The sequence below is a fragment of the Equus caballus genome, chromosome 18 (assembly GCF_041296265.1).
Source record: "Equus caballus isolate H_3958 breed thoroughbred chromosome 18, TB-T2T, whole genome shotgun sequence".
NCBI classification, from domain to species: domain Eukaryota; kingdom Metazoa; phylum Chordata; class Mammalia; order Perissodactyla; family Equidae; genus Equus; species Equus caballus.
This window is the reverse complement of record NC_091701.1, coordinates 2,808,393-2,832,936: the sequence shown is the minus strand read 5'-3', so window position 1 is coordinate 2,832,936 and position 24,544 is coordinate 2,808,393.

Below are 24,544 nucleotides of genomic sequence, written 5' to 3'. Positions count from 1 at the left end.
AGGGCTCCTGCGGTCCTCAGGCGGGGCCTTCCTTGATGAAGAGAGGCAGTGCCAGTCCAGAGATGCTTGGTGCCGTGGGCTATCTGTGCCCCTGATTCATGCTGAAGTCCTAACCCCCAGCACCTCAGCAGGTGACTTTATTTGGACGTAGAATCTTTACAGAGGGAATCAAGTTGAGACGAGGTCGTTGGGGCGGGCCCTATTCCAATATGACTGGAGTCCTCCTGAGAGGAGGAGGTTAGGATGCAAACACGTGCAGAGGGAAGATGACATGAAGATGCAGGGAGAAGACGGTCACCTCCAAGCCAGGGAGAGAGGCCTGGGACGGATCCTTCCCCGTGGCCTTCAGATGAACCAGCCCTGCTGACGCCTGGCCTTTGGACCTCCAGCTTCCAGAACTGAGAGAGAATGGATGCCTATTGTTTAAGCTCCCAGTCTGTGGCCCTTTGTTATGGCAGCCTCAGCAGACTAATGCACTTGTGTTTTCATGCTGGCTGCAGCACACCTGTGGGGGCCACTGGCTTCCGCCAGCCTACACTCCTGGGCACTCACCACATGGCCTCCCTGGGTCCCCAGGTCAAGTGAGGTAGGGACGGAAGCCCCTCCCAAGCTACCCTCTTCCCTCCCAGGATGACGCTGACAGGACCACACTTCACCCATCCCAATGACCCTTCACGTCCCTTGTGGGGTTTCTGCTCTTTGTGGCTTCATTAATGCGAAGTGGAGGTCCCACAGTTGGGACAAGAAGCAGTGGCACTCCAGCTGGGCCCTTGGCCCCTCCACTTCTGTGTCTCATGGATGAGACATTCCCCAAGGTGGGACATCCCAGTACCTTCTAACTCGAAGCCCCACTACAAGTCTTAGTGGCCCACCCCCAAGTTGTCACTCATGGCAGGCATCTGCACCCAGTGGACCCATTCTTCATTTGCTCTGGCCAGGCTCCCCATGGCACAGCTGTCCCGCCCCGTGAAGGCTGAAGCCAAGGAGGAGGCTGGATGGGGCCCCAAGGAGGGGCAGACTCAGAGGTGGAGGGGGGGCGGAGCCCAAGAGAACGCAGTGGCCAGGAGCAGTGGGCGACAGCAATGCTGCAGGAAGTAGATGGAGGGGACGCAGGCTCAGGAGTGGGGAAACCAAAGCCTCGGCAGTGCCTTGACAGGTCCCAGGTCACAGGGGAGCAGGCATGGGTCCCGGGTCACAGGGGAGCAGGCGTGGGCCCCGGTGGAAGAGGCGGGGGACCGGAGCATGGCAGCGGTCGGGTCCTCTCTGTTCTGAGGCAGGCCGCTGGGTGAGTGCCTGATGGCACTTTGCCTGCACGGGTCAAGTCGAACTTCCGTGGGCCTCTGTGGTGTCTCACCTGTGTGATAGGAGCACTGACTCCCCCACCCTTACTGTGTGGCAGGCGGGCAGCCGCTTGAGGCAGGCTCCATGCGCGTCTCGTCCCAGGGGCTGGTGCTGGGAGAGTCCTCGGAGACACAGGACTGCAGGAGGCAGAGGGCTGCAGGTCAGGGCAGCCTCGGGTCAGAGCTCAGTCCGACCGGCGTCCAGTGTCCAGGGCAGGGCCGGGTCATGCTCACGCCCGACACCTCCATTCTCAAATGAGTGACCAAACGGTGTCTGAGTCTGGGGCAGACATTTGTCTTGCCTGAGGCTGGCATTGCTGAAGGATGCAGTAAATGTTCCCCAGGATGGTCACGCCTCTGACCTGTGCGGACCAGCAGCTGTGTCAGGAAGGGCCTTCCCAGGCTGCTCCAGGGACACTGGCATGTTCATGTCCTGGCAGGGTCCCGAATGTGAGAATGAAGCTACGTGACCAGTAACTCCCAAGGCTTAATTCATGCCTCCCCCACCCCCCCAACCATCCCCGCCTTTCACCACTGCATTTCTGGCATCCCCGGGGCTCCCAGCTGCCTGCCAGCGTGGTCCTCCCTTTCCTCCTCTCTTCCCCATGAAGCTGCGCTGTGCTCAGTGCCTCGTGAGCATGCTCAGATGCAGGCACGAGGAGGCCCCAGGCTGCCCATCCCAGAGTACACCCCACCCTCCCCACCTGGCCCCAGAGCCTGCTGGCTGGGGCTCTCCCTCCTCTCTGCCCGGGCTCAGAGCTGGTCCGGGCCCACGTGGCACCCGCCTACTCCCCTGTCTCTCATCGCCAGGCAGCCCTAGCCAAGCCCTGCTGTGGGAAACACGGGGGTGGGTGGTGGTCAGTGGGCTGCTTCCTGAAATGCCCAGCTCTCCACCTTCTGGATATGTGGAAGGGGGCTTTTCCTGGTTTCCTCGTGGTTGGGTGGCCTAGTGACTGGTTCTGGTTGACAGAGAGGGGAAGTGCTGAGTGCGCCCTCCAGGAGGGCATTGATTTCTGCTGTCAGGTCCCTGAGTTCCTCCTTCGCCTTCCCGTGACCAGCAGAATCCCCGACAGTCACCCTGAGCTCTGCCTGAGTCCTGGAGCGAGGGCTCAGGAGAGCGCGGGCTGCCCCGCGGGCTCCACGGCTGTGCCGCTATGGCTCTTTGGTTTGTGCGGGCCCATCAGGGTCCCGGGCTGGTGGGTCCTGACTGAGGCAGGCCCTGCGGAGACAGCACCACCCAGAGAGGGGAGCCGCGCCCAGCTCGCAGGGCCCGGGGGATCTGTCTAGTTCAACTTTTCCATTTACGGGGGGGGGGAGGGGCGTGGAAATTGAGGCCAGAGCCGGAAGGACAGCGTCTCTGGTCACACAGCGGGTAGGTGGCACTGCTGGAACCGGGTCTCAGGGTGCTGCGCTGGCCACGTCTTTGCTGAAGCCTGTTGCCTCCAGAGAGTGGATTTGTGGCAATGCTTTCCCAGCAGAAGAGAGGAGTGGAGGCCTGACTCCGGGCGAGGAGGAGTTAATAAATAAAGTGGACCCTCTCGCAGCCCTGTCATTGGCGGGAGCCTGAGGCCGGAGGGCGTGTGCCTGCTGTCACCCAGGCTTCCCGGCAGGAGGGGCCGGCCAGGCCCAGGGCGCCTGTGGACGAAGGGCGTGGCCCTCGCTGCGTGGACGAAGGGCGTGGCCCTCGCTGCTGAGCACAGACAGGCCTGAGGGCGGAGGGGGAGAAAGCAGAGGCAGCGTGGGAGGGATGGAGAGGCCTGTATGGGTGCACAGCCTTGCATGGCTGAATTGAGGCGATCCATCAACCCTGTTGCAGAGGAGGCTGGCGAACATTAAGTGACTGCTCTAGGGCCAATGGCTGGTAGGGGACAGAGCTGAGGTTTTGCCCTGGGTGCTGTGGCCCCAGGCCCCGTGCATTCCTGGAGCTGGCCCACGGAGCTACGCAGAAAGCCTGGCTTTGCTTCCAGACCTTGCCACCGCTGAGCTGTGTGTCACCTCTGAGCCACATCTGAGTGATGTGTCACCTCTGAGCCTCGCCTGCCCTCAGGTAGAGCTCCTAGGGCAGGTCCTGGGACTGGTGTCCTGGGTTCCGACAAGTCTTGCCACAAAGCATGTGGATGCCGGGTGGTGCCCAGCTTGCAGCAGGCCTGACCCCCGGTAGGATTTCCGAGGCCCCGGGCTGGGGCGGCGCGTTTCCTGGGTCCTCAGAGATGAGTTCCCCTAGCCAGGGACCGGTGCCCATGTGGTGCCTGCAGCCAGCACTTCCCCAGAAGAGAAGCCTGTTTCCCTGAGGCTTCGTGGGTGGTTTCTGAGAAAGGGCCGGCCCCTTCTGGGAAGGAAGGCGGGGAGAGGGTGGTGCCAGGAGCAGTGAGGCCTGAGCGGAGAGGTCAGGCGAGGGCAGCAGTCAGTGCCGGGAAGAGAGTATTGATTTCCTCTTTTAAAAATGGACTCGAGTGGAGTCATTCATAATGCGCTCCCCTGCCACTGAGGATACCCATCCCCATCACTGTGGGGAAACGCATCTGCAGCACGCTCAGAAGAAAGCACATCTCCTGAGATGAGCAGAGGGCTTGGTTCTGTCCCCGCATGCTTTCCGGAGAGCCCGCTTGTGGCTTTCTGGAGGCAGAGGGCAGTGGGATGCGCTGTCAGGGGCTGCTCCTAGGACGAGGTCTGCGTTGAGCAATGTGGCCATAATAAGGGGTCAAGCCGTGGTGGGCAGGGCCTCCAAGGGGGTGTATCAGGAGGCAGCATTTGAGCGGAGTCTCAGAAGCAGGAGTGGCCACTCAGAGCATCCTAGGCAGAGGAATGCCACACCCAAAGCCTGGCTAAGTGGCTCCTGGCAGGGAACCAGCAGGAGCCTGGTGTGGCTGCGGCCCACAGGGTGAAGGTGGGAGGTGGGGTGGCTAGAGAGGTGGGCAGGGTGGCCCTGGGGGTCCTGATGCCTTTCTCTGCTGTCATCCTTAGGGGCTGCGTCCGGGCATGGATTGGAACACCTTTGGAGACAAGAGGGCCGGTGTGTGTGGCCCCTCCCTGTCAACCCAAGGTGCCCCCCTGGTCTGGAGCCGGGCAGAGGGAGGCTGACGGGGGTCCCTATTCTGCTTCCCTTATGCTTGGCCTGAGGCTGCCTGGCAGCAGGGGGCTTCAGTGGACACGAGGCCCAGGCAGCCGTGGTCCCTGTGAGTGGTGCAACCTGCTCTGGAGAGGACCCAGGGGCCAGTTCCCTGCCCAGGCAGACTGCCTCCCCTGCCAGCAGGAGACTGCCACACTGAAGGTGTCTCGGTGATGTTTGGTGGGTTCATTCATTCATTCATTCGTTCCCCAGGAGGAACATCAACGCCGAGGCCTGCTGGGCGAGTCCGCGGTGGGCATCGTGGGGGGTGGCGTGGGGTGGGACGTGGACCCACACAGGTTGGAGCCAGGCAGACCTGTGATCAAGTCATACATGCCAGCATGTGACCTTTAGAAAGCCATCTAAGGTCTCTGTGCCTCAGTTTCCTCAACACCAGGATGGGGCTCACCCTCATCAGATGCTTGTGGGGCTCCAGGGATGTGGTAGCAGTGAAGTTACTGGCACGTGCCGGGCTCCCACCTGGCCACCAGGAGTTCAACAAGGTGTCTCCAGGTACCTGAACACAGTGGGAGGCTGAGCTTCAGGGCCTTGGCACGTGCTGTGTGCATGCCTGGAACACTCTCATGTCCTGATACTCTGGTCAGCTCCCAAACTTCCTTCAGGCGTTTGCTTGACTGTCCCCTTCTCAGCGAGGCCTCCCTGGTCACTCCTCTTCACCCTGCTCATGTGGCCATCTGATGTGGATTTTTGAGCTTGCTGAGGGCTGGGGCTTTGACTTGTTTTGTCCCTGGGTCCCCTCCCTGCCTGGAACAGCGCCTGCATGTGGTAGGGGAAGGGATGCTGCTGGGATGCACTTTGAGCTGAGAGGGCAGGAGCGCTCTGCTCGCTGACCCCACAGCCTTGGAAACCAGGGCCCGGGGCCTTAGTGAGGGGCTCTGCAGACCCTTCCAAGCTCAGCGAGGTGGGAAGAGAGAGCTGGGCTTTGAATCAGGCTGGGCTGGGCTGACCTTGTCTGTGGGTGTGTGTGCACGTGTGTGTGTGTGTGTGTGTGTGTGTGTGTGTCTAGGCTCAGGCCCCAGGTAAACCAGGCTCCGTCTCTGCTCGTGAGGATCACGTGGTCAGAGCGGGACACAGGCCTACAGCCCTTCAGGGTGTTGTCAGAGCAGGCCAGGCAGTTACTCTCCAGGCAGGGGACGCCCCGTGGAGACCTTGGAGCGGGGCTTGGCTGCAGCCCATTTGCGCCCTAGGGAGGGCACTCCCCCTGCCCCCGTGAGGCCTGGGCTTCTTCCCACGCTGTCCCTAGCTGCCGAGAGCTGCTGTCCTCTAGTGTGGGCATGGCGGGGCACACCTGGATGGAAAGGGGCTCGGTAGAGCCTCTGAGGGAGTGTGGCACAGCAAGGGACAAAGTCAAGACCCCCACACCCTCCCCAGCCCATGGGCCCCTCTCTCAATGAGAAGCAGCATGGCTGAGAGCACGGGTCTTCCTGGGAGAGGGGCCCAAGCTGGTCGGAATCCTGCCCCTTCAGACACGCTCTGCTCCCCTCCCCGAGCCTCGGTGTCTTCATCTGTGAGGCGGGCGTGGCGACAGTGACTGCCTTGAGGGGTCCTCGGGGGGCTCCTGAGAGCATGCGCAGCACGATCACACCCTCACTAAATGCTCCTTGCTCTTGTTATAACCGTGGGTCTAAATTCACACCGCAGTGCAGGTGACAGGGTTGGAGGCCACTCCTGAGACCCTTTCGGAGGTGGAGACCTTTAGACTCTCCCAGAAGGGGGCTGTGGGCCGGGCACGAGCAGCCACCTTCCCAGGCGAGCTGGCAAAGGAGCAGCAGGTGCCCTCGGTGTTGCTGCTGTGGAGAGAGGGATCCCGGGCTCTGGCCTGTGGGCCCGCGTCCACCCGTCGGTGCCCAACCCTCGGGGCCTGGCTGGGCCAGATCAGGCAGTCAGGGACCGAGGCAGTTTGGGAGGAGAGGTGTGTGGGGCATTCTTCTGACGGCCGGTCTTCAGCAAGACAGCATTCGCTAAGCGCCCACTGTGTGTCCAGCTTAAAGCTGGGCTCCGGTCCCTCCTTTCAGGGACCCAGGCCTCTGGGTCGGACTTCGCTCAGCCGCCTGGCTGGGTGGCCAGCAGCTCTGGATGGTGCAGGGACATCTGATTCTGGGATGAGAAAGTTGTGACTGAGGTTCACTCCCATCCTGGACAGGAAGGGAGCACACACGGGGAGAGACAGCTGGTCTCCGTCCACAGGGTGGAGGTGTCCCGGGACCTGTGCTGAGCAGGACCACTCCAAGTGGACATGGCTGCCTGGGAGAGGTGGCCTGGGCTGGTCTGCCTGGGAGGGTGAGGGCAAGGGGACAGGGAGAGACAATTGGGAGATGCAGCTGGCTTCGATGCTTCTGTGTTGTGGGCCCAGTTTGTGTGGCCATGGCTTGCTCCCACTGGACAGCGAGCTGGATAGCCAACATGTGGAGAACTTTCCTGACAGTTCTGAAACCTGGAGTCCCCTCAACGCAGATGGCTGGTGACCCCATTCCCTTGGGGGTCACTGTCGAGGGAGGGAGGCCAGTGCCTGGTTCCTGTCTCCTTGAATCATTGCAGCAGGCTGGCTCACCCCCAGTGCCACTCTATCTTGCAGAAGAGGCAGTGGAAGGTCAGGGAGGTGCTGGCGAGTGGTGGATGAGGGTCGCACACAGGGCTGTCCAGGTCCAGGCAGCCCTGTCACTTTCAGGAAGATGGTACTCGGATCCGTGCCCCCTGCCTCGCCCCACCTTAGGCCCTCCTCAAACGCCCCAGTCCCCCTGCTTTGTCTAAAGCAATGAGTGCCGCAGAAAGCCAGCCACAGGCTCTGGGGAGCCGTTTCTAATGGGAAAACACACCACTTGCCTAAATGAATCAGATCCATTTCTCCCCATACATATTTCATGGGCTTCCTCTCTGTGTAATTTAATTATCGCTGCTGTTAGTGTTAATGTCCTGTTGGTGCAGCTCCGCTCCCCAGACCCCCGGAGCCTCATGCAGCAGTGGGGCTCCGAGGAGGAGCCCAGAGAATGGAACCATCTCTATGGCAACAGGAGGCAATAATATTTCCTGGTGATCTATGGCTTTAATCTTGAGGGCTCTGAGCATATTGCCAGCATTAATAAATAAGTCTAAATAACACCCTGGTGAGATTGATATTATTCTATCCATTTCACTGATGGATAAACTGCAACTCAGGGGGGTTACATGTCCAGCCTGCGGAACGAGGTGAGAAAGATGGGGACGTGGCAATGTATGCTCAGTGCCACCTTGGCACTGCAGCCCTGCTGGAGGGGCTGGGTCAGGTGCCACAGAAGCCGTCTGGGAGCTGGGGGCCTCAGGGCTAGCGTGCTCTGGACGTTCCTCTGTGGCTGGGGGGGCAGCCCTCCCTCCTCGGCGTCTCTCTCTGGTCTAAGTCTGATTGTCCACCCTGAGAGCGTCCGTCCCTTCGTCTGCACGTTCAACGATACAATCCTGGAGGAAATACCCTTTCATCCCACCCCAGTCTTGGCGCCCCATTGTGAGAGTTACCGGGATGAGTCCTGAGTCTGGGTTCATGGTGGAGAAGCAGGAGTGAGGAGGGAACAGGCCTCCGTGACGGGTGCTGGCGAGTGCCCAGCACGCCCACCTCTCCAGCAGATACACGTAGATGTGTGTTCTCATTTCCATTGTCCTGCTCCGGCCGGAACCTCCACCTACCCTGGGAGGAGGCCTCCTTTCCCTGTGGCTGTCCTGGGGTTTACTCAGCTCGAGGAGTTGGTCCTGTTTCCAAGTGTACTGTTTGCTTTCTGGCCCTGCCACATAGTGTCACCACTGACCACTGGCCCTGTGCAGTCTGGTGGCTGTTTGTCCAGCCTCTCCTCCCCTCTCGCCCTGCACATGCACCCTGTGGCTTGGTCCCCGCCCTGCTCCTCCTGCGCCCGGCTGCGTTTCCTCTCCTCTCTCCCTTCTACCTGCACATGGGCTAAAGCAGCCCGCCTGGCCTCTGGCTCAGCCTCACTCGGCCAGCACGGCCCTCCCCGCAGTCCTTGGCCCAGTTCGTTACCTAGCCTCCTGCTTCCTTCAAGGTGAGGACCCTTTTGGGGGTCCATCTGAGAACCTCAGTCAGGGCTAACCAGTCCCTCTGAGGTGTCCCAATAATGTGGGATCAAAAGACAAGGTGTCTGCAACCCTGTCCTTTTCATAAGGGGCCTCCTTTGCTCCTGGACAAATGGACCTGTCCCCTCTCTCCGAGGCCAGTTATATCCACCTAAGAGATGTTGGTCAGCATCAGATCAAGGTGTCCCCCATTTGGCAAGGAGGCCACGTCATTTTAGACTGAGATCATTTTAGACAGTTTCAGCTCTTTCTGGAAAAGAAGGTCACTTCCAGGATGCTGTGCTCTGCTTCTCTGGCTAAAGCAGGTGGTGTGGCCCCCAGGCTCCTTGCCCCACCGTGTATCTCCTCCCATACTGTTCTGGGAGCTCCTGCCATTGTGGGCACCGAGAACCTTGTCTGCGGAGCTCACGCATTTGTGGGGTCTCCCCAGCCCACACCACCTTTCTCTGCACCACCCCTCGCCATGGCTGACTGGAGCAGGTGCGAGCAGCTGACTCAGGCTGGGCCAATTGGGTTCTCTCTCCTAGTCGACGGAAATTGGGCCTCAGACAACTGCGACTGTCCCTGAACCAGGAGAACACGTAGGGCAGTGGCTTGGGGCAGCCGCCTTGGCCCGTGTGCCTATAGAAGGAGAGGATGCTGGGAGGGAGGGAGAAAAAGAGGGAGGGTGGGAGGGAGGGGAAAGGGAGTGGGAAGGAGAGAGGGAGAAAAGAGAAAGGAAGACAAGGAAACAGAGGGGCAGGAAGAAGTGGGAGGGAGAGTCCAGGCGGCCCCTGCAAGAGGGAGGAGGGAACCCTGATGCCTAGTGACTTTCCTGTTCTGTTCTGCTTCCCTGGACAGACGCCCAGCTGTCAACCCTGCCTCAGGCTCTGGGAGGTCCTTTGTCCTTATCCTGCTTTGTGGCGGGGCAGGAAAGGGTTGACTCAGCAGGCCTGCGTTGCTTGAACTCTCCCCTTATACCTTCCAGATAAAGGCCTGTCTTCAGGGACCTTAGAATACTCTGCTGTAAGAGTGTTTTTGCTGCCCGAGGCCTTGGGCCATGCTGTGCCAGTCTGACCACACTCGCTGGTCCCGACAATGTGATTCATAGCGAACACCTGTGTCTCCTCCCGCAGTGGCTGGAGTCTGAGCGGCTGCAGCCGGTCCGCAGATGCTGCCCGTCTGCATGACCGACCCCGGGAAAACCCTGGACGCCAGGGCTCAGGGGAGCTTCCCCGCTGGGAACTTTGCATGTGTTTCTGCATATTGCAGGGGAATGAAGCGTGTCCCCGTGCCACTCCAGCGGGAGGGGGCGCCTGGAAGCTCGCGCCTGGTTCCTCCTGGCCTTCCCCACGAGCTTTTCCCTTTGCTGATTTTCGTCTGGGTCCTTTCACTGTGATCACCGTCCCTGTGGGTGTGATGGCTTTTTTTGCGTCCTGTCAGTCTGGTGAATCCCTGAGCCTGAGGATAGTCTTGGGGACCCCGACACAGTGGCTTAAGGCTGCTTATGCATACTTCTCTCCCTTGCAAACAAAAGAGGCTTGTCTGAGGTAGCTTGGAATGAAGAGGATGTTCCAGAAAGGGTCCAGCAGGGACTGGCACCCTCAACCTGGGTGACCCGGGAGGCAGCCGGTGAGCACAAGAGACAGCAGCCAAGGAGCTGTCCCAAGCAGGCCCGAGTCGGGGGAGCCCAACCAGAACCTGGAGAAGGCTCTGGCTGTGGGGAGCACACAGGAACAGGACCTGCAGGTGGACGACACGGCCCTGCCCACTGTGGCCTGGCAGGGAGACGGCGAGAGGCCACCAGCCGGGTTCTGACTGCCTCCTGCAGCTCTAGGCTCCCGCAGGGGCCTCTTATCGGCCTGATCCAAGAGGAAGCTCCAGGGCAAGTGGGTCTGCAGGGGCAAGGGGAGGCTGCGCCAGCCCTGACTGCAGTGCTGGGAGGAGCAGGCCTGTGTGGCCAGGGCCGAGGCAGGGGCTGTCCCCCGTGGTCCCCAATGGAGGCTGAGGCCCAGGGTGCCAAGGGGTCTGCCCTGTGCCTGCGAAGCTCAGCCCAACTACACAACTGCAGGGCCTCGGTGGAGATGAGCGTGGGGTGGAGCTGGTGTGGCTGGGGTACAAGTCGCAAGTGAAGCTGGGGAAGGAGGAGGGAGCGGGGCTGTCCTGTCAGCAGGAGGCAGAGCGGGCGGGAAGGCCCTGGTGGCAGGGCTGCTCCCCAGGGTGGCACCCAGCTATAGAGCTCTGGGCTTCTGTCTGCTGCCCACAGAGCCTGACGGGGGAGAGGCTGTCAGGCTCCCCGAGTGGGGCCACCTGCCTCCCAGCAAGCAGCCCCTCCCACACCTGCCCTCCCCCCTGCAAGGTGCTCAAGGCGGTGCTGTGCAGGGAACGGGCAGCCCCAGGTCCCCCACCTCCTCCAGGCCTTTGCTCAGGAGGCCCCTGGCCCCCTGGCTGGCAGCAGGTGTCCCTCTGCCCCGCCCATGCAGCACTGCCACCTGCCTGCCCTGGGCCCCCAAGTGCAGCCCCCAGGCACACTGCTGGACCCCAGGCCCAGAGCAGTGCGGACCCACTGGGACACTCACTGAATGCCTGTTCATTGATTTGACTAGTTAGTTAATGATGGTAAATCAGGGTGTTAACACCCACGTGGCGAGCTTGCTGGGTGCAGCCGGCGCCAGTTCGAAGGCCATTCCCTCCCTGCCCATTAAGTACCCACAGGGCCGGCGGCCAGCCTGTCCGGGCAGCCCCAGGCCTCTGCCCGCTCCCCTCGCTCTCCAGCCCACCCAGCCTTGGGTTCACTGCAGCCCTCAGCCCTCGGCCCACAGAGGGCACCTCCCTGAAATGAGTTCGTTTTGGAAAAGCCCCAAGTTGCCCCTTTTCCCCGTCTCAGGAGCTCGGTGCCTTTGCTGGCGCACGGTTGTGCTCCTGGAGAAGGTCAGCGTGCGGAGCCGGCTCGCCCCAACCAGAGCAGGTGCTAAACTTTTCGAAGCCTTGCAAGTGGGTTGCTCAACACAACCATTATTAACAACTAAATTGCGTAACCTTACACCTATCGTATAAACAGAGATAGTCATCGCCTTCCTAGTTACTGCATGAACTCTTACCTTTCGCAACACCCTTGGCATTATTCATGCCTACTGTGACTATGAGTGACTAAGCGTCACTTGTGTGCACCCTTACACACCCCTCATAATGGCACTACAGACACCCCGGGCCACCTGCGGGAAGCCCTGGGACCTGGTGTGGAGGGCCCTGTCCAGTCTGCCACATGACCTGCCTGGCCATTGGCTGCAGGGCAGGGCAGGGGGTGAGGGCAAGGAAGCGGAGGGAGAGACGACATCCGCTCTCCAGGATGTCTTGTGGCCTGGCCACACTCCCTCCCCTCAGGGTGCTGGACCACAGAGCCGGCCACCAGCCCTCCACGTGAGATCTGAGGGGGAGGCTGTGAGGACATCCACATGGAAAGTGAGGGGATCCAAGACGACTCTCTCGCCAGGTTTTGGGTGCATATCAGACTTAGAGTTGTTCAAGGAGGAAGATGTAAGCAAAACAGGAAGGGCTGGGCGCAGACGTGCGGGCAGCAAGCCATCGGGCCTGACTCCATCAGACCATTAAACCACGTGAGGAATTATATTAATTGTTGTAAATAAGAGCACAAAACAGAATGTCTCTAAGAATAATGGAAGATAAAATATATAATGTAAATGATTTAAAATAAGTAACTCCAACAGTTTGTCATATGTGAAAGCAGCATTTCAGATCCTCTGGGAAACATGGCTTCATTTGCCAGCAAGTATACTGAGCGCCCCGAGTCCCAGTTTTGTGCTGCCCCCGGCCCACTTGGGCCTGAGCCTGCCTGGCCTTGGCGGCTCGCCTCATTAGAGGCTGGAGGGTCCTCGTGATTGTTCTCGGTCCTTCTGGGGGCACAGAGCCCCTGTGGTGACCCGTCCCCTCACACTGTGCGGGCCTCCCTGGGGCCGAGGGTGAGAGCCAGCCTCCGAATCCCGCCTCCACGCTCTGTGCCCAGATCTGAGCCAGTGGACACGCAGGGGCTGCCCAGAGGGGCCGGGAGCTGCAGGCGAGGCAGTACCCAGGGAGCAGGCCTCGGCCAGTGAGGGAAGCGGGCAGGGAACATCTGGGCCTCCCCTCCGCGGCCTCTCAGGCTGTCTGGCCCTGTCCCACTGGCCGCCCACTGTCAGGTTTTGCTTCCCTCCCTCCCGCTTCACCTCTATTCCCCTCACCCTCGCTCCCTGGAAGTACTGGCACATGTTTGACCCCAGGCTCTGGTTTCTAGGGATCCTGTGCCACAACACGTGCATATGTGTGCCAGGCAGGGTCTGGGCACTGGGGCACAGCAGTGCACAAAACAGGAAGACATCCGTCCTCTTGCAGTTAACGTTCTAGAAGTGGTGGCAGATGGGGAAGACAATCAGCTAATAAGCAAGTCACAGACAATGTCAGAAAGTGGGGAGTGCTGTGAAAAAGCCAAGTGGGGCCCTGGGTTGGGAGTACCAAGGAGAGGAGAGAGGAGCAGTTTTATGCAGGGTGGTCCCAAAAGCCTCAACACCAAGGTGGACTATGAACAATACCTGAAGAAAGCAATGGACAGAGCCACGTGGGTTCAGGGGGAAGAGTGTTCCGGGGGAGGGAACAGAAGGTGCAAAGGCCCTGAGGCAGGACTGTGCTCAGCATGTCTGATGCCTAGGAAGGAGGCCAGAGTGGCTGGAGCAGAGTGAATGAGGAGCAGGACAGAGGTTACAAGAAGGCCAGACCACGTTGGGTCACTGAGTCTTGTCAGTGTCTGGGAAGCAGGGAGGTTCCAAGACACTGATGCACTGAAGCAGGGAGAGATGGCGGGGGCTCAGTCCAGCATTCAGCAGAGGAGCTGGTGGCCAGAGTCTGGATAGGGTTTGAAGTGGAGCCAGTAGCGTTAGATTTAGACATGAAAGGAAGAGGAGAGGCAAAGATGACTTCAAGGTTTTGGCCTGAGCGCTGGAAGGCTGGGATTGCCATTCCAGGCATGGGAGGAGCAGGCTTTGAGGGGAAAGTTCAGGAATTCGGACAGTGCCCTCTGAGTGTGAGATGCAGGTGGTTAGGGTGGGTGGGTACCTGGCTACAGAAGCCTGAGGCAGGAGGGGACGTGGGCCAAGACTGTGAAAAGCCCTCCCACTTGCTTTCCTGGCTCACTGCTCCCTCCCCACGTTGTTTGGGAAGGTTGTCTATGCCGTTCCATGGCCACAGTCTACTTATTTTACTGTATGGCCTTCCAGTGTGTGAATACACCCCAATTTATTTATCCATTCTGCTTTCCATGTCCTATGGATCGTGCCCCATGTTCGACTAATCTGGGTGTTTCCGCTGTGATGGCTCGCAGTGTCTGGGGTGCCCCAGAGTCCCCGTCTTCCCTGGGGCTTGCTGACTCTTGGAGTTGTCAGACTTCTACTGTTGGCCGGGCTCGTGGGTGTGCGGGCACTCACTGTGCTCCTCGTCTGTGTTTGCCTGTTTCATTTGTGATGCACACATCCCTGTTTTAGTACAAGTTGTTAAAGGATGTTAGCTATAACAAAACCAAAAAGAGACTGACTCTCAAATTCCAAAGATCGATAAGAACTGGAAGAAAGGAGGAGGGAAGTGTGGGAGGGAGTAACAATGTACCTCTTTTCATCTTACACTGGATTGGTCAGTGGACATCGCCTGGAGCCCGAGTAATTTACTGGGCCTCGTGTAACGCGAATGTAAGAAAAACCAGGCCCTGGAAAGTCACACTGGAAACTACCTCTTTGAGTTCCTTAGTTCTGCTTCTAAGGGGACACAGAGGCTGAAGCTATAAAGGGGCAGAATTGGGTGAGGACAAGTATGGTTTTAAGCAGGGCTGGTAGCATAATTCAATTCCCTTAACTGGTGTCGTGTTCTTACAGCTCCCCAAGCTGCTTCTGTAGACTGCTTGTCCAAAGCCATGGAAGCCGGAAGATCTCCTAACATGCTGGCCTGGGCCTGGGGTCAGAATGTGGAGGGGTGTAAGGATGTCCTGCGAGCAGCAGGCCCCAGGTGGGCGGCACTCTCCCCTGAGTGGGTGGGCTGGGCTCCACAGGGCCCACGCGGCTCCCACTGCCCCTGGAGGCAGCGCCTCTCCTCTGCTCAGTGACCGTTTCCAGTTGTATTTCTTTGTAAACAACAGCATTCCAGAGTAACATCAGCCCCTAGGTTGACGTCAGCCCCCTGCAACTGCACCCATGAACGCAAGGAAAACATGAAAGAAACACAACAATGTGAGAACCTGTAACAGAGCCGTCTGACAGATGGATGTACCAATGAGGCCACAGAGACTGAGTGCCATGATCAGCGCAATAAGTTAAAGTCTACACGTCAAACTCTGTGCCCTTCAGACTGAGAGGCCACGTTCTCCCCAGTGCCCAGGGGACACTTACAGGTAAGAAAAATCCCAGTAAATTCCTCCTAATGGAAAACACACAGGGCAGTATCTTGACCCAGTGCAGTGAAAAAGGAGATTAACTACAAAAGTAAAAGCGAAAACCTCCATCCATGTGAAAATTGAACATAAACATAAAAACACTGAAATTATTTCCTAAATAACTTTTGAATCAAAGAGAAATTCAAAACTACAATTGCCGAATACTAAGAAAATGGCAATGTGAAAACCCCGTATGTCAACACCAAGATCTGTGAAAATTATAACGAAGGAAATTCATGACTCTAAATGCCTTCAATGTTATGAAGAAAAGAGAAATAAATAAGCCTTCAAGTTAAAAAGAGAATAAAGTAAACTCAAGGAAAGCAGGACAAAGGAATTAATAGAAAGGAACAGAAATTAATGAATTAAAAACCCCAAGCCATAAATAAATACCAGAACTGGTTCTTTGGAAAACTTCCAAAGAGAGATAAATCGTTAGCTAGTCCTGCTGGCCCCAGTGTGTTTCGCCAGGACCTACATGATGGATGGCACTGCGGGCAGGACGGCTTCCCACGGGTGGACCCAGGGTTAATGTGCAAGTCCACACTCCCTCAGGGAGCTCTAGTATCAAACACTCGGGAAACTCTCCGAATGCAAGCGAGCAGTGTGATTGATCCAGGGGTAAACGTGGATCCAGTCTAATGAATAAAAAGGAGTCTGCAGAACTTTGGAAATTGAACTAGAATTAGAAACAAAATCTTTCACTGTTATGTTCAAGCTGATGCCCCGAAGCATTGCATGTTGGTGGTGGAGAGGAAGGAAAAACCTAAAACACTAACTGTTGTATAGCTATTTTAGAGGAAATTCCTGGGGCTGGCCCCGTGGCTGAGTGGTTAAGTTCACGTACTCTGCTTCAGCAGCCCAGGTTTTGCCCGTTTAGATCCTGGGCACAGACATAACATGGCTCATCAGGCCATGCTGCAGTGGCGTCCCACATAGCTGAGCCAGAAGGACCTACAACCATGGACTGGGGGGCTCTGGGGAGAAGATGAAGAAGCAAAAAGAAGATTGGCAACAGATGTTAGCTCAGGTGCCAATCTTTTAAAAAAAAGAGGAAATCCCTTGGGGGTGGGGGACAGTATCTCAGATGTGGAGGAGATTGAAATAGGCTTAAGAAATCACTAAATACACCCAATAGATGATTTCCCAAATAAGTATAAATGACCCAAACTTCCTCCAAAAGAGAGAGAAAATCTGAATATAGTAATAATGTGGAAAAAGTGAAAAGGTGATCCACAAAATGGTAGATTAACAGCCAGTGACATGTCATAGAAGATGGCAGAGTGGGAAGTTCCAAGAATTGGTCCCTCCACCAAAACAACTATCGACTTGGCACAAACTGTCAGAATCAACTATTTTGAACTCTAGAATCAAGCCAAATCCTTGCAGCATCAAAGGGGATGCTTGACAATAAAAGAAGGTTGGTAAATTTTGGATCCTGGGCGCAGAATTACACTGCTCATCAAGCCATGCTGTGGCATGCCACATACAAAATAGAGGAAGATGGGCACAGATGTTAGCTCAGGGCCACTCTTCCTCACCAAAAAAAAAAAAAAAAAAGAAGAAGTATTTGAGGAAAGAATGGCTGTAAACTCTGCAAATATGAGGAAAGATATGACTCTACGTATCCAAGAAGCTTAAGGAAATCCAAGCAGGAGAAACTCAAAGAGAACCACCCTGAGAAACATCACAATCAAACTCTCAAAAGTTAAAGACAGAGGAAAACAGCAAGAGAGAAGCAACTTGTCAGATACAAAGACTAGCCAATAAGATTAACAACTGGCGGGACCGGCCCCATGGCTGAGTGGTTAAATTCACACGCTCCACTGCAGTGGCCCAGGGTTTCACCGGTTCAGATCCTAGGTGCAGACATGGCACCACTTGTCAGGCCACGTTGAGGTGGCATCCCACATGGCACAACCAGAAGGACCTGCAGCTAAGATATACAACTATGTACCAGGGGGATTTGGGGAGATAAAGCAGGAAAAAAAAAAAAAAAAAAAGATTGGCAACAGTTGGTAGCTTAGGTGCCAATCTTTAAAAAAAAAAAAGATTAACAACTGGCTTTTTATCAGAAACTATGGTGACCAGAAGGCAGTGGGATGATGTATTGAGCTCGCCGAGAGAAAAAAACTAAGAATTCTATATCTGGCAAAGCAATCTTTCAAAAATGAAGGAGAAATTAAGACATTCCTAGCTAAACAAAATGTGAGAGTTTGCTGGTAGTAGACCTGCCCTATGAGAACTGCTAAGGGGAGTGCTTCAGGCTGGAATAAAAGGACACTCAAAGCTGTATGAAGGAATAAAGATCTCCAGTAAAGGTAACTACAGAGAAAATATAAAAGCTAATGTTATTGTATTTTTGGTTTATAACTCTTCTTTTTCTTTCCTACATGATTTAAAAGATAAATACATAAAACAGTAATTATAAATCTATGTTAATGAGCACACAGTGTATGAAGACATAATTGATGACAGTAATAACAAACAGGAGATGGAGCTGGACAGGATCAGAGTGGACAAATGCTGCTGAAGCTGAGCTGGTATCAGTCCAAACTAGATTCTTATAAATTTAGAGGGTGAACTGTAATTCCCATGCGGACCACCAAGAAAATAAATAAAAAATATGCAGGAAAGGAAATGAAGAAAGAATCAAGATGGTGCACTAGAAAGAAAGAATCTAACACAAAGGTTTGCAGTGTTGAAGGAACTGAGAAAAAAATGACAGGACAGAAAAAAATATCAAAATGGCAGAAGCAAGTCCTCCACTATCAGTAATTACTCTAAATGTAAATGGATTAAACTCATTAATTAAAAGACAAAGATCAGCAGAACAGATTAAAAACAAAACAAAGCAAAACAAAACGTGATCCAACTGTATGCTGCTTACAATAGCCTTACTTTAGACCCCAAGACACAAGTAGGTTGAAAGTGAAAGGAAGGAAAAAGAAAGCCGAGCGACTATACTAATATCAGACAAAATGAATTTTAAGTAAAAAATTGCTTCCAAGAAGAGTATTACATATATAAAAGTGTCTATTTCAAAAAGAGGAAAAATTATAAATATGCACATAGGAAACAACAGGTCCCCAAAGTACATGAAGCAAATGTTGATAAAATGGAAGAGAGAAATAGCAGTCTACAACAATCATAGGAGACTTTGGCATCCACCTCACTAACGGATAGATCTCCCAGACAGAAGATCAGTGAGGAAGCGGAGGACCTGAACATCATTACGAACCAGCCAGACCTAACAGACGTTGAAGAACACTCCGCCCGGCAACAGCAGGTACGCGTGCTTCTCAGGTGCCCTTGAAACTTTCCCCATAAAACAATGCCTAGTAAATTTAAGAAGACTGAAATCTTAAAAGCAGCTCCCCCAACCACAAGGGAATGAAGCTAGAAGTCCATAACAGAAGGAAAACTGGAAAATAAGAAAATACATGGAAATTAAACAACACACCCAAACAGCCAGGGTGTCAAAGAAGAAATCACTAGAAAAATTAGAAAATGCTTTGAGATGAATGGAAACAAAGTCAAAACACACCAAAACCCATAGGATGCAGTGAAAGCAGAGCTCAGAGGAAAATTCATAACTGTAAATGCAAATGTTAAAGAAGAAGAGATCTCAGATCACCAACCTCACTTTAGACCTGAAGTAACTATAAAAATAAAAGCAAACTAAACCCACAGCTGGCAGAAGGAAGGAAATAACTAAAATTAGAGTAGAGATAAATGAAAGAGACAGTAGAAAAACAACAGAGAAAATCAACAAAACCAAAGGTTGGTTCACTGAAAAGATCAACAAAATTGGCAGACCTGTGCTTAACTGACTACGAAAAAGAGAGAGAAGACACAGATAACGGAAAGCAGAGATTAAAGCGGGGACGTTACCAGCAACCTTACAGAAACTAAAAGGACTATGAGGGAATATCACGAATAGTTGTACACCAACAAATTAGATCATCTGGATGAAATGGACTCATCCCTGGAAACACAAATTGCCAAAACGGACTCAAGATTAAATAGAAAATCTCAGCAGACTCGTAATGAGTAAGGAGACTGAATTTGTAATCAAAAACCTCCCAATAGAGGCAAGTCCGGGATCAGATGGCTTCACTGGTGAATTCTACCATATGTTTGGAAAAAATGAACACCAATCCTACTCAAACTCTTCCAGAAAAGAGAGGAGCAGAGGATACTTCTCTCTTGGTCGGCTTGGGCAGCCATAAAAGGCCTCGGCCTGGAGAACTTAAACAACCGCTGTTTACTGTCCCGCAGTTTAGATGCTGGAATCTGAGGTCGAGGTGCCAGCAGGATTAGTCTCTGGTAAGATCTCTCTTCTTGGCTTGCAAACAGCTGCCTTCTCACTGCGTCCTCACCTGGCCTTTCATCTCTCTGGCGTCTCCTCCTCTTCTTATAAGGACACCAGTCCTTCTGAATTAGGGTCCCACCCTTATGACCTCTTTTAACCTTAATTTCATTCCTAAAGGCCTTATTTCCAAATACAGTCCCATTGAGGGTTGGGGCTTCAATGTGTGAATTTTGGGGAGACACAATTTAATCCTTAACAACTTCCTGACACATTCTTTGAGGCCCTGATAACAAAGCTGGACAAAGATACAAGACAACTATAGACCAAAATGCCTTATGAATATAGAGACAAAAACCCTCAAAAAAATACCAGCAAACCAAATCCAACAGTGCATGAAAAGGATTATGCATGACCAAATGGGATTTATCCCAGGAATGGAATGGTGGTTCAACATAAGAAAATCAATATAATATGCCACATTAATAGAACGAGTAAAAAAATCCCATATGCATCTTAATAGATGCAGAGAAGGCACTTGAAAAAATTCAACACTGTTTCATGACAGCAACATTCAGCAAAGTAGGCATAGAAGGGACCTTAATTCACACGAGAAAAGGCATTTATGAAAATCCCACAGTGAACATCATACTCCGTGAAAGACTGAAAGCTTTCCCTCTAAGATCAGGAACGAGACAAGGATGCCCACTTTTGCCAATTCTGTTCGACACTGTCCTGGAAGTTCTAGCCAAAGCATTTAGACTACATCAAGAAATAAAAGGCATCCAGACTGGAGACAAAGAAGAGGAAATATCTCTAGGTGCAGATGACATGAATCTGTACATAGAAAATCCCAAAGAATCTGCAAAATAACTGCTAGAGCTAATAGACAAATTCTGCAAAGTTACAAGGTCAACACACAAAAATCAGTTGTCATTTTATAGGCTAGCGCTGAGAAGACATTAAGAAAACTGTCCCAATTACAATAGCATCCAAAAGAAGGAAACGCCTAGGAGTAAATTCAACCAGAGGTGAAAGACGTACAGTGAAACTACAAACATTGCTGAGAGAAATGAAAGATCTACTTAAATGGAGAGACAGCCCATATCCGTGGTTTGGAAGACAATATTGTCAAGTCAGCAATTTTCCCCAAAGTAATCTACAGATGCAGTGCAATCTCTATCAAAGTGCCCATGATTTTTTTTGCACAAAAGGAAAAGCCAATCCTCAAATTCATATGGAATTGCAAGGGATTGCAAGGAGTCAACAACATTGAGAAAGAGAAAGAAGGTGGGAGCTCTCACAGGTCCTGATTTCAAAACTTATTTCAAAGCTACAGTAATAAACACTCCAGAGGTGGTGCTTGTCCAGACACGAAGTGAGAGAGACCCCACGTCTCAGCCTGTTTTCACCACCATGATGGGGATCCCCTCCCCGCTGGATGGAGACTCCCCTGCCTGGGGATCCCTTTGCTGGCGCCTCCCTGCCCTGGGCTGGCTCTTTTGGGCTCACTCTCCCATGCTCGGCCATTGCTTTCCAAAGCCCAACCTCTGGGCCAGGACAGCCTCTGGGATCAGGTGCAGGGTGGGACCCAAACAGTGTCCCCTGTCTCCACTGGCGTTGACTCCAGGTCAAGCAGGGTCAGCCTTTCCCAGGGTAATGCGTTCACCAGGTGACGCTCGTTTCCCATCACAGGGAGCAGAGGTGGGCGTCTGTCCTCACCCAGCGCAGGGCTTGGTCTGTGCGCAGTGACCCATCATGGGCACACCGGCCGTTCCAGAGGGTCCACGCTTCCACGCCCGCTGCCCCACACTGCAAGGGAGGCTGCTTCAGGGCAGGAAAACCAGCTCCTACAGATGAAAAGAAACAGGAGCAAGACACTGTGCGCGTTTCTGCCCATCTCTACACGTAGGAAAACACCAAAATACCACAGTAAAGAAGGATGATGGACACTCGCTTTTTTCCTTTGTGTTTTCCTGCATTTCCTAATTTTTCAGAATTGAGACCTATCATTTTCGTCAAGGGAAGATACGTTATAAATGTCGGGGAGCGTCTTGTCTTCTCACAGCACACAGCGCAGGGCTGGGCATGTGCCAGGGGCCTGCGGTGCATGTAGCTTGAATCCTTGCATCACTGAAGGGCGACTCCCACGCTTGGGCCACAAACAAGGAGAGACCCCACCAAAGGAAAACAAAGCCCCAGAGGAATCTGCCCCTTCTAGCCCTCCCTCAGCGGCCACCTGAACTGTCCCAGCAGCCTTGGGAGAGAGGGGTGGGCATGGGAGAATCACAGAGGAGGAGCCCCTGGAGAGGAGAATCACGGCAGGGAGCATCGCTTGAGAGGCCTGGTGGTGGCCAGCTCTGCTTTCCCTGGGGGGCACATGGCCCCCGGATGTGGTCTCTCACTCTGGCCTCTCCTCTTGCACCAGTGCCCCTCCACCTGCCCTGGCCTCAGGACCCTGCCTGAGCTCACCAGGCCTTTGCATGGAGTACTCATTCCCCCCAGGGACTGGGGTCTCGTGTCCACACTCTCAGGCCTCTGCTCCCTGGGGTCTTCTTTGAGAAACCACTTCTGGCCACTCCATCTGAACCAGCACCTTCCCCATGGAGCCTGTCACAGTCGTCTGCTGATTCTGCTCCCCTCTCTGGGCCCCTGGAGGGCAGAGGCCTCACCTGCCCGTTGCCTGTTGAATCCTGCCAGGTGCTCAGCAGGCTGGAGGTGGCCGCAGTGCCTCACACACTGTCTCGTGGGGTGGTCACCTCAGTCCTGTCTCTGTGTGGCTCTAAGAGTACCCTGTCACCCTCCACCTCCAGGATGCAGTGTACATCCCTGACTCGGCCTCCTAGGCCTCCTGTGAACTGGCCTCTGCCCCTGACCCAGTACTGTCACTCTGACCACACCGAGCGTCCTCTGCATTCTTGCCCTTGTGGGAGCCGTGTCTTCTGCCTGGAGCGTCCTCCTTCCTTGACTCACCAACAAGCCCTTCTTCAGGCTGCCAGGCCGCCCTGGATGTCTGCTACCCAGGAAGCTTCCCACCCGCTCAGCCAGCTTCCAGACCGTGTGCCCACACGGAGCCAGGCCGAGGCTGAAGGCTGGCCCTCCGACCAGCGGGCTCCCTGAGGAGGCGGAGGCCCTGCCCGGAGGGCGGCCTGGCTTGGAGGAGTGGCCCAGGCTGGGGATGCCTTGCCGGCAGTCTGCCCGCCCCGCCTCTCTCTGGTTCCCGTCCTGTCTGCTTGCCGCTCCCTTTGCGCAGAGCCAACTGAGCTGATGAAAAACAGGCTGTCATCTTAGTGTGTTTGCGCCTTGTCCTGCCATCGGCCACAGTGTTTCCCGCCGTGTTTCCCGATGTTCGTTCCTGCTGTGTTGGCCCAGGTCGCTGGTGATGCTCGGCCTGACAGTAAAACTGATCTTCAGAAGTTGAGCTGATTGCTCAGGTGTGTGTCTTGTGCTAGCTGAGCAAAATGGAAAACCCATGCCATGTGGCACATGCGGTCTTTGATCCAAGGGCTCGGGCTGCGTGTGAACTAAACGCCAGACCGCACACTGACTGGAGACGGTGTGCACACGCCGGGCTTCCAGGCCTGCTGTCCCGGGTGCATTCCGAAGGGACACAGTCCCTGAGGGGGTGCAGCCCTGGGGTGCTTTGTGGTTTCTGGCTCCTGCTGTGGGGAGAGATAGGCCTGTGGAGAGCGGAAGGAGTGTAGACCCTGGAGTCAGATAGTCCTGGTCTGAATCCCAGCATTGCCATTTATTTGGGGTGTGTGCTTTTGGAAAAATCCTTAACCCCTGAATACCCTCACCTGCAAAATTTGGACAACAGTTTGGGCATGTGCCTCCCAGGCAGTCGCGAGCATCCAAGCCAGAGAGGCGGGACTGGAACGCCCCTCCCCAGCGCGGTGGAGAGGCAGACGAACTGCCAGCGACTTCTCCAGCCTTCATTAGTAGGAAGGGCAGAAATCTCCCAAATTATCCAAGCATCTGGAGCTGGTCCTGCTTCCAAACCCCAGAGGGGAGACAGCTGGAGAATCAATCAAGCCAGAGGCACTGCTGTTTCTGTCGCTGCCACACAGTGCCACTGTTGCATACGAGCCCTGCACAGCCCAGTGGAGGCTGGTCTGGCGCTGTGGCGAGGGCCTCCTGCCAGGTCCCTGGACGGGCGGCAGGGCTGTGACCTGTTCCAAGGAGGCCCTGGGGTCCTTCACTCAAGACTGTACAACACAGAAGACTAATGGTCCTCTTACAGCCTTTCCTGGGGCAAGGATGCTTCACCGCTGTCATAACTGGAGAGGGACCACTCCTCTGATTCCCCCGGAAGACAAAAATGGACTGTGAGGTGACTTGTCTCTACTTCTGGCCACAGAAGAAGCCGTCTTGGTTTTTAAAACTCCAGCCCATCGCACCTCCTCACATGTGTAGATCTCTAAGCTCGCGTGATTGCTGCGCGGTGCTCTCCCAGCCAACACTAGCTAACTCCCTTTTCTTTCCACCCAGGTGAGCCCGAAGGTCGCAGGCGGGGTCGGAGGCCCTGGCAGGGTGTCTTGGTGCCCAGGAGATTTACTCATTGATCATTCTACTGCCCTTACTCCTGGGAGCCCCTGGGGGTGGCAGATCAAGGAGACCAGGTCTGGCCAAGACAGCTATCTCCTCTCTGCTCAGAGCCTGCCCAGTGGGCCGAGGGGTAAAGGGCCTGGCAGCTGAGCATGGCCGTCTACTGGCTGGCTGCGCTGCCCGGAGCACGTGTGCGTGGGTCCCCAAACAGAGGGCTCTCTGTGTCCTGGCGTGGAGAAACTCAAGTCGGTACGGGCAGAGCCTTCTTGAACAGTTGCTGGGAAGGTGGGATGGTGGCCCTGGAGCCCCAGGCCATACCAGAATCCCAGCCTGCCACTGGTTAGCCAGACGATCTTGGGCAAGTCACCGTCCCTGTGATTGGTGTGGTGGGGGTGGAGTCTGGAGCTCTCTCGCAGGAGGAACCCACAGCACACACGGCGAAGGGTGGGGAGGAGGCTGGGATCCTAGGGGCAGGGGGTAGGACCTGAGATGCTGGCTGAGAGGAAGAGATGAGAGGGAGTGACTGCATGAGGCCTGGGCTCGGGAAAGTAATGACTATTCTGTGCATGAAGCCAGAAATGTTCTCAGTTGGTTTGGAGCAAACAGTCTGCTTAGAGGAGGAGGAGGGAGAGAAGAGGGAGAGGAAGGGGAGGGGGGAAGGGGAGGTGGGAAGGTAAGGCAGGGAGAGGGAACTCTCTCTGCCCACTTTT